Genomic DNA, 11493 nt, shown 5'->3' with positions numbered 1-11493 from the left:
TTTATTTACACAGAAGATTGTTCCAACAATATGTTGTAAGTTGTAACAAGTGTTGTACTTCTATTTTTCCTCCTTAATTGTGTCTTCTCTTTGTATTTTTTTGGGTATTACAACCCTCTTTCTTCTGCATTGTTAGGTGAGGAACATTATTTGCTCTAACTAATGATAGACTGAACTTTTGATTATTAATATGTGCAATGGCTTGTTGAGTACAATGCGGCTTTGGCATCCATCTACTTCATGATTTTGCTTGGATTTGTAGATGATGTCCTCGATGTCCCTTGGAGAGTGTGAGTATTCCAATCATATTTTTTGGATTTATCGGCCCATTTATTTCAAAAGCACTGTTTTCTCTTTGCATTACTGCATTCAGAGTTAATGCTAAACTAGGTCTTTCTGACTTTGAAGAACAGGAAATTATTATGGCCATCAATTGCTGCTCTTCCTCTGTTGATGGCCTATGCTGGACATCCAACTATAGTTATACCAAAGCCTCTCATTCCCTATCTTGGGCTTGAGGTTTTGGATCTAGGTAAACCTAAAGCATTGATCATGATTTTAGAAACCTTTCGGAAAAAAAAATTCTGATAAACCCAGATCCATGTCCCCAATTTCTTCTACTACAACTTTCATTTTGAATCGTTCATGTTTTTTTCAATTTCACCATCATTTCACTTTCTCATCAACATCACTTGTCATCTCTACCTCACTAATTTCTTGCATTAATTTCTAGAAACAGGGCATTACTCTAAATTGGGTGAAAAAACTCATCACCCTCTTTCCAAAATTTCTTGATTCTAAGTAATTATTTTATATGTGCCAAACAGTCTTCTAACCCAACAACATCAACTTCCTACTTTTCACGTATGAGAGGTTAAGGGTTCGACTTTCGTTAGAGACAAGGCTGTGTGGCACCATTCTTTTATTATCACTATGTTGCACACTCTTCCCAAGGAATTTCAGACAAAATAGAATTTGAGTTCTATGTGCAAAATTTACTCTTTCTATTAGATTGAAGGCATTGTATGACAAATTTAATTCTAGAATTGAATATAAGACTCACCTTGTTTTTGTCTCACTGTTAACTTGTGAACAAATAATATTTCTATGTACTCTCAGCCTCAATTCATCATATTTACAAGTAGAAAGAGAACTTGTAATTTAAGTTGCCAATGATTGAGGAAAACATTGTTGGTAGAGCTAGCTATCTTCTGCTCTTCATGTTTATGCAATCTATAATTATTCTGTTTGTCAGGTATTTGTGCTAAATTTAATTGAATTACTTGATGTAGATTTTGGTTGTAGGTGGTGGTGATGGTGGAGTTCTTAGGGAAATCTCTCGCCACAATACTATTATATAATTCCGAACGCCATAATTAAGTGATCCCATAGTTAAGCTTGAAGTTGCTCTTAAGGTAATTGAAACTCTTGTTGCAAATCACTGATCTGCCATAGAGATAGGTCACTGACATAGTTTTATTTTGATTATTTTAAGCTAAACTAAAACATTTAAGTGCATTAAATTTTCAAGTCAAGTTTGATATATGTTTTTGCAGATTTTGTTGAGGGAATAGTTGACATGATCGAGCGGTTGATGTTGGGAGCCAAAGATTATGTCGCTCTTCTTCTTTTTTTTTTTTTTTGAAGACTTGAATTTTTTAGTACAGTGTATTTAGAGATGATTAATGGATAATGTCTATTATAAATTTAATTAATTTGTTAATTTTGTTATTTTTCATTTACAAAAAACTGTTTGGTGGTTGTAATTGATTTTTTTGTTGTAGCAAACCCATATATGATTTTTTTTAATAAATAATTATTTGCGACAGTAAAACAATGGTCGCTAAAAGTGTTTTTTTTATTTTTTTATTTTTTTTTTTGCGACGGCAAAATAACTGTCGCAAAAAGTCTTTTGCAACCCCATGTGCAGTCGCATAGGCTGTCGCAAAAAGTCTTTTGCGACTGTCTTTTTATTATTTGCGACGACATGTGACGGTCGCAAAAAGTATTTTTTTTAGTAGTGAATATTATTAATCACACTTAAAAGATGTGATGTAAATATTTTTAATCACACTTAAAAAGTGTGATTAAAAATGACCCTTTTTAATCACACTTCCAAAGATCACACTTAAAAGGTGTGGTCTAAATATTTTTAATCACACTTAAAAGATGTGATCAAAATATTTTTAATCACACTTAAAAGATGTGATCTAAATATTTTTAATCACACTTAAAAAGTGTGATTAAAAATGACCACTTTTAATCACACTCCCAAAGATCACACTTTAATAAAACTTAAAAGGTGTGATTAAATAACATACATCACACAAAAAAAGTGTGATCTTTATCTGTTTTTGTAGTAGTGGCGTAGACCGCTCGAACGTATGAATGGTCGCTCGAGTGACTAGATAGAACAAGTGAGACCGCTCAAGTGAATAAAGTGACCAGTCGAGCGAAGAACACCACACTCCTAGTACTTTTGCAGGCCTACAAAAGTACTGAGAGTTCCAAAAGACCGCTCGAGTGCAAGAAAGATCGCTTGAACCAAGACCGCTCTAGTGCAAGAAACACCACTTGAGCGAAGAATGTCATACTCCCAATAGTTTTGTAGTCCTGCAAAAGTACTGGAAGTTCTCAAAGTTTGCTTGAGCGAACAAGCAAAAATTCGGGCAACACAGTTTTGAAAAAACTAACTCTCAACCTATTTCAAACACAACCAAGACACTCCATTAACTAAACTCAATAAGGAATAAGATAGAAGAAGACATGAACAACCATCAAGGCAAGAAAACCCGGATACAAGACAATAAATGGGTCGAGTTTAAACTAGAGTCGCTATAGTGGGTGTGATGGTGCCTTTGCTTGAAGCTCAAGTTGATTTTTTCCATAACGCAAGAAGAAGAAGAAAAATGAAAAAGAAAAAAGAAAGAAAAGGTCGAAACTGCGTCGTTTTAAGGCACAGCAAGGGGAAAGTCAAAGTAGTGACCCCATCTTTGGCAAAGTGTAATTTATCCTATTGTTTATGGATTATGAATTTGAATGGTGGTTTGGCTTTTGATTTTTTTGATTTTTTTATAAAAAGATGTGCAAAAAAAAATAGAGAAAGTGATGTGATAACTTTTGTAATTTTTTACTATTGGTTTTTTTTTTTATGGTGTCCCCAAACCACCCTTGAGTAAAACTTAAAAACACTAGAACAAAATGCACCTTTGGCGACCAAAATTGGCGACTAAAAAAAATTTAGTCGCCAAAATTGTGGAATTGGTGACCAAAATTTTTTTTAGTCGGAAAAAGTATAATATTTAACTACTAATTTTTTTTAGTCAGGTATATTGATTATTGGCGACTAAAAAAAAATTTAGTCACTAAAAATAAAAGAATTGGCAACAAAAAAATATTTTAGTCGCCATATATTGAGTTTTGGCCACTAAAACAATTTAGTCGCCAAATGTAAAATAAAAAATTATTTTTTATCTTTGGCAACCAAAAGTTTGGTCGCCAAAAACATATTTTTAACGACAAAAAATATTTTAGTCGCTGTATATTGAGTTTTGGCTACTAAAACAATTTAATCGCCGAATGTAAAATAAAAAATTATTTTTGATCTTTGGCGACCAAAAGTTTGGTCGCCAAAAACTTATTTTCAGCGACAAAAAAATATTTTAGTTGCCAAAAAACTAAAATCAACTAAAATATTTGGAGGGAGACATTTCAAATTTTGGAAGGATTTAAAAAATTAATTGGCGACTAAAAATATTTAGTCGCTAATGATGTAATATATATATATATATATATTTGGTTTCTAAACCCAAACCAGCGCCTCTGTCTCTCTGTCTCTCTCTCTCTCTCTCTCTTTCTCTCTCTCTCTCTCTGCTGCTTCTCTCCCCTCCCTCACGATCGCCGGCAATTGGAGCACCGATTCACCTTATTGTTGGTCACCGTTGCCTGAGATCCATTACCCAAGAAAGCTCGATCGGCGGCTCCTCCCTCGCAGCTCCTCGAATTGCAAGGTTTTTATCTTTCTCTCTCTAATCTAGATACCGTGTGTATTCATTGATGGCTTCTTATTGATTACTTGAAAGCTTCATTTATGATTTGTTTTTGTGCTTTAATAATACAGTCATTTTTCTATCTTTCTTTTCGTTATTCTTTTTTCCCACCATTTTATCTCTTCACAGTACAAGGGAAATGGAGGCTACTAGACTTTGCCTTCTCTCCATTGCGTTCTCTCTTATTCTTCTCTTGGATGCCACCACCGCTCAGATGCTAGGTCTCTCTCTTTCTCTCTCTCTCTATGTATATATATATATATATATATATTTACTATTTATTTAGTAAAACTGATGCATATTAAGTTTGTGATTTACTCTAATTTCAATATATTTCATTGGGTTTTTTTATAAAAAAAACTGCAATTTAACTTTGTTCATGAAAAATCAAGATAACCCTGTTCTTGGTGGGTCTCTTGTATAATGATTATATCATAATATTATTTATCTCAATTGTAGCAATTGGTAGTTTCATTTAATTGTGATTCATCCATATGCTACTAAATTACATGTTAAAGAGTAGCTCTTTTTTATGGTTTGTCAGTGATCTAATAAATAGAAGTTTTCAACCCTGACTATGGTAATTTGACTAACTTTATTTATTTATTTTGCTTTTCTATTGATCAGGTATAGTTTGATCTTCCTTCATTTCTGTGAAGTTTATGATACCAAATTGGGTTTAACTCAACATGGTGTTCAGTGCTGACCTTATCTTAGAATTATATTTGATTTATTCTCCTCCTTAATTGGTTAAGCAAGAACCCATCTGCTACTGAGTTTTGCTTTGTGGTATCTATAATGGGCTTGTTGCAATCAATTTTGATTACAGTTACTATTATACTAGAGATACATTCGTTTGTAACTGAAATGACTAGCTTCATGCATGGATTAATATTTGAATAAAATTTCAATCATAAATCACTTATGATTACTTTAATTTTTTTGAAATTATAAATGAAATTAAGCTATACTTAACCATTTTATTCTTAGTAGTAATGTTCTGACAATCTTATTCTCTCCCTTTGGATTTAATCCTACCTACTGTAATATGGAGAATTAATTTGGTGATTTTAACAGGTTCTGAATAAAAAAATTGATAGTAATCTCTCTCTCTCTCTCTCTCTCTCTGATGGTGGACCCAAAAATTGAATGAAATATTATGTTGCCTTTCTTAACTCTAGCTCCTGGACCTGAAATGGGTTTTTAGTCATGCAGGAAGTCAAAAACAGGCATGAAATTCTGACCAACTTATATACATCAACTTTCATATGTGAAAGAAAAAGTTTTCAGAGCACAGTTGTTGTGATCCTTGTTTTTATTCAAATTGCATCTCCTTATCCCTCTAGCCCATTTGTAGAGTTACGTGAACTATGTAATTTCCAATTGCTACTATGTTATATTATGTTCTACTCACCATATTATGCTGAGGTAACATGATTAATTAAAAATAATGCTAGTAATTGTTCGTAATATTCTTTTTAGTTTTATGTTGTTTTTTCTTTAAATCCCACATAATATTAACAATAAGGTTGTTTTTTTATTTCTAACTTACCTCTAAAAACATTGTATGATTAGAATGTTGTGGAAAGTTGAGTTATGAGCTTAGCAAGTAACGTTGGAGAATGTTAATTCATTAATGCCAAATTCTATAAATTTTTTGGTCCAGCTACGGGCACACCATTTTCTACTGCAGTTATTCTGATTGTGTTCCACTATGAAGCATGAGTAGTTTGAAAAACATGTCGTAACCGTACCGAGTACTTACCGGTGTATGATACCTCGTACAGTATTGCTGCATACGTACCAGGTATACGAAACACGTACCTAAATTTTTTCTTTTTAATTTTTGGTGTACCCAGACGTACCTAATATATACCCAAGTCGTACCGTTCCTCAGTTGAAATAATATTTTCTTCTACTACAGAGATAAAATTCCTTTCACTAGACTTCTTTTTTATTTTTAATTTTATGCTTAGCATGATTTTAAAATTAAACTATGGTTTGTAAGTTATTTAATATATTGACATTTAATTTTGACTCATACATTTACTTTTGATATTAAATGTTAATTACAAGTTGGATCTTAACAAATTAAATCATTTAATTAATTTTTGCATTACTCAAAATTAAAAATAAAATATTTTTTAACAAGCGTACCAAGCCCAAGCTATACCCGTACCCTACTTTTCTTAGATTTTACCATATCGACGTACCCGTATCGTATCAGTATCAATACTCGTACCCATACCCGTGCTTTATAGGTGTTTCATATTGCTTGGTAATGATGGTTTATTCAGAACCTCAGTTTGTAGATTTTGTATGTGATATAGGAGTTCTATTCTTTTAGCATACATGTTTAAAATTGCTGGAAGGACATGTTTATATGCCTGGTATTGTATGGCAAAGTGATGCATGCCTATTTCATAGGCTTGTCAGTTTTTCTGTTATTGACTTGGATATTTTTTTTTTCTTTTTGGAGTATAGTTGATCTAACTTATCTATGTTTGTCTGTTCTTTTGATTATTCTTTATGTCTTCTATACAAATCAGTTGAAATAATATTTCCAATTCTTTATTTGTCCCGTCTTTTTTTCTTCTTATTTTCTCACTCATCTCTCTCTCTCTCTCCCCTTAGATTCTCATATTGCAATGGATGAAAAGGAATCCATCTTGAGTAGTGTGCCACCTGATTTTAGGGAAAAGGGCTCGAAGTTACATGAATCTCTTATAGATGGGAAGGTACTATGGAAAAAAGAGATTTAGCACCTTTAGATGAAAAAAGTCAGTAGCTTGAATGTTAAATCCACTTTGATTTCCTGAACACAGAGAAACTCGCTTCATTATCCAGCTTCAGTTTTTTATTTTAGATAAGTAGATCCTTGAATGATTTCAGTTACATCCATGGTGTTTGCAACATAAGGATTTGGGGATAAATTGTTGATGACACTACCAAAATTCAAAGTGATGAGAAATGAATTTCTGTTGTACTTTAGGGAGCCACGATCTGGGAAAGAGGCTTAATGGACCGACCTTAATTTGTCATGTAATTAAGGTCATGTAATTCAAGTCCTTAAAGCATATAGCTTATCATTTTTTTTTTATTTTTTTTTTTACAGATTGCTTTTGCGTGGGCTATTGTAGATATTTATTTTTGTGTACTAAAACAATTTTGTTCTGTATATGAAAGACATTTATTTTTCTACAACCCTCTGCTTTGGAAATCAATTGTTTTTGTACGTAATATTTAATTTAGATGGATTATACTTGGTTAGTGTGGATTTAGATGATATTTGGAATATGATATTACAAGTTAAAATTTTTGGGTAGTTGATAATGAAATGGGTATTGCTGAAAATGGATTTAGATGATAATTGATAAATGTATTATTCTGTATATGTACAAGTTACAGGTTGCATTGATAATGAAATGCATATAATTCAGAATTTAATGAAAAATATTCAATTTATGCATTTTTAAAAAATTAATAAATAGAACTTTTGGCAACTAAACATTTAGTAGCCAAAAAATAAAAAGGGAACTTGTTGGCAACTAAATAGTTAGTAGCCAAAAATAAAATAAAAGTTTTTGGCGACTAAAAAGTTAGTAACTGAAAAAGAGCACCATGATTTTAGCGACTAAAAAAATGGTAGCCAAAAAGAGTGCCACGTTTTTAACGACTAAATATTTTAGTCGCTAAAACAAAAAAAAAACTTTTTTTGAAAACTTTGGGCGACTAAATTTTTTGTCGCCAATTGGCGACTTTCGGCGACTAAAAAAAATTAGCCGCCAATACCTTTCCCGACAATCTTCCCGCGACCAAGCTGGCGACCAAACTATTTAGTCAGGAAAATTTTTCGGCGGCTAAAATTTGACTTTTGGAGAGCCAAAAGTGCAATTTCTTATAGTGAAAATGATAAAAATATAAGTGATGTGTAACTATGATGATTTCTCCTTCCTACCTTCATCTCTTCTTATCTATCCATACCTCTCTTGTGGGTTTCAATTCGAACTCACACTGATGAACCGAATTATCTACTTCGCATGTCTCGCAATAAAGATCATCTATGTGAAAAAATCAATTTTATTGGACGTCTAAAAACACAGAAATAAATCACATTTTATTTTATAAAAGGAACAACAAAATGTGATTTGTTAATGTGTTTATATTTGTTGGATAGGACTGATTTTTTGCATGGATAGCATTTGCTGGGAGGCCTACAAAGTAGTTCGAATCATCCTCATATAACTATATTTCATTTATATTTTATCCTCTTTCTTCTTCTTTTTTAATATATTTTTTTTTTATTTACTTGTCCAATTTCTACCCAAATCATGACAATTGAATGATAATGCTAAGTAATGAATGCCACTTGGCGAGGGAGCACTTTAGGGACCATGTCGGATGAAGTTATTTTAGTTTAAAAAAATGTAACTCATAAAAAAAAAGTTAAAATTTCTTTCTTTTTACTCTAGTTTTTGTATTTTTTAAAATGAAATAAATATATTAATTTTTTGGTTAAATTACAAATATACCATTTGAAATTTGCTTAAAATACAAATTATTCCATGTGGTTCTGAAAATTACATCATATTCTTTGAAATTTCTAATTTCATAACAAATAACCCATTTTAATAAATCATCAAATCAATTAATAATTTTTAATGATGTCAGAAATTTATTTCAATTAATGATTCATGTAATGTTCTCATTGGATAGGAGAGTGGTTGAGAATTTTATTCTTTTAATTAATTCTATTAAATAAAAAATTATGACAATGGGGTATTTGTAATTTTTTAAACTACAGGAGATAACCTGTATTTTAAGCAAATCTCAAGATGTGTATTTGTAATTTATACTAATTTTTTTAACCTCATATTTTATTTTTTATTTTTTTTAAAAAAAGGTCACAAAAAAAATTACTTTCCAAATGGGTCCTTAGGGATTGTTTCACTAGTGATTATTTTAGTCAAAATGTCCAAAAAAACAAATCACCAAAAAAAGTTAAAAAATCAAAAAAAATAATTAATTCACACAAAAAAATTTAAAAATTCCTTTTTATTTATTCTCTAAAGTCAAAATTGATTTCCATTCACACTACTTTTTATACATTTTTTATTATAAAAAATTAAAAAATCATTCTCAAATATATTAATTTTTTTCATCTCATATTTTAATAAAAAAAAAATTACTAAAAGAAGCCACTTCCAACCGACTCTTAAAAACAAGCTAAATAACACCCATTTGCTAAAATAGTAAACTATGACCTTATTTTGACCAAAGTATTTAGTAATATGTTTCATTCATGAAAAAAGCAGTCCAATTGAAAAAAAAAAAAAAAAAACTGCACCATCAATTTCCTTCTACCACCTCCTTTCATGGAGAAAAAATTCTGTGTAATCATGATACCTCTGATAAGTATCATCAACATAATAGAAGTATATAATGTGGAAAGTAAATCATATAAAAAACAGAAAATGATTGATTAGTGATACTAATGACATGATATCATTGTTGTATTCAATTATTTTCTTTAGACTCTGTTTGGTTCATAAATTTTGGAAGGGATTTGAAAAAAAAAAAAAGTAAGTAAAATGTGAATGAAATATAACTAAATTTTATCTTCTTATTTTTTTAACTAAATCTTTTCTCAAATCTATAAACCAAACACAATCTTAATAACCTGAAACGACTATCGACATTGAAAGCCACCGCATCACATTCACAATCCCTTTCGTCCACAAATAATTAACCATCTCAACATTCGGTCTCTTGATTTACTCACACATTTGTAGATCTCATGAAAACTGTAGTCTAGAACCAAAATAAATTAATAAAATCATGCATTAAATCCATTAGTTATACACATTGGGTTATTGTTAGCAAAATATATGCAAAGTCACAACCGACAGACTTTGACTACAAACTTCACTAACAACGCTAATAAATTTTTACATTCAAAAGAAATAAATCAACAAAGAGAAATAAGAATTGAATAATACCAAAAGATAATTTTATTAATCTTCAAAGAGAATATTTCTGTCGATGAACAGAATTTTCTACTTAAACAAAATTAAAATAAACTACTCCTAAACTAAAAAGAAAAAGAAATATATTTATGATGTTGTTGATAGATGTATTTGTCTCCTCCTTCAGCCTATTTATAAGCTTACATGTAGATGATTTTCATTCAAAAGTAACTGCTCAAGGCAATTTTCTCAAGAGCCACGTTGCATTGGGAAGTTCATACTGCCACAATTTATGTTCCACATTGCCATTTCTCTTTCTATAATGCCGTGACCCATTAGATGCTTTGAATCATATTTACTTCCCGTACAAAAACAGTAATAGTAATAGTAATAATAATAATAATAATAATGTGGTCATATAGTTACTATTAAAAAGATGATTTATAATCTAAATTGACATATCCAGGGCAGAGTCACTAAGGGTCTAGGGGGTCTCATGCCACCCCTTGACAGGTCGGTTACAAAGGGGGGACCATAGCCCGGTTACAAGTCGAAGCAAAAAGAAGAAAAAAAAAATACAAATTAATTAAAAAGGTCTTCAAGATCGGCTTCAATATCAACCTGAACACCGGTTGCAAATGGAAGATCAGTCTCGGTAGCAACTGGCAGCACGGTGTCAGTTGGCGGCTCAACAGTTAGGTCTTCAAACGTTGGCTCCAACCGAGCTGGTTGATCGTTGCCTTGCTCGTTGACTACCGGAGTAACAGTTGGCTCATTTTCTTCATCTTCATCATATGAACCCTGCAAAAATTGTTGTTGGACAGAAGCAGCATACTCCGCTAGTGAGGCCGGAATGAAATACTGAGGAGCATTGTAGACCTCGGTTTCGGGCCCACAGCCGAGCTGTTCCATAGCACTTCTCCAGCCGCACTTGAAGAAGAAGTCCTTCGCTCCCTCACATTGTGGAATGTAGAGGCCCTCCGCCTCCTTAAAACCTTCGGCGTTGGCATCACCCACCTTCTTCTTCAGTTCAGCGATTTCGGTATCCTTTTTCTCTTCAAGCTTGACTAGCTCACGAAGGTACTTGTCTTTCATCACAGTCAACGCCTTCTGTTTGTCAGCTTCAGCCGAGGTAACTAGTCCGGTTAGACGAGCTACCTCAGCCTCTAGCTCGGCCGTTTTTTGATGGGACTCCTTCAGCTCAGTTGTTTTTGCTTCAACCTCTGCCATGGCCTGCCTAGCCGTTTTCCTGAGCTCCAATACCTTTTGATGGGCAATTTGGCTCTTCTGAAGAGACTGAAATGAATGGAAAGAAATCAATGACGAAACCGAACTGAAAGTTAGAAAAATTTGAGAGACGAGGGGCATCTTACCAGGATCATGGATTTAGTGGCCGATCGGATGGCCCTTAGCTCAGTCAGGTTCTGGTGGTGTTCCATGTCTGCTGGAAGGCAAACACTCTTGGCAAGGTTGAAGGC

This window comes from Camellia sinensis, chromosome 11 (assembly GCF_055761805.1).
Source record: "Camellia sinensis isolate YWXY chromosome 11, ASM5576180v1, whole genome shotgun sequence".
Lineage (NCBI taxonomy): Eukaryota > Viridiplantae > Streptophyta > Magnoliopsida > Ericales > Theaceae > Camellia > Camellia sinensis.
Note: the sequence above shows the minus strand (reverse complement) of the source record.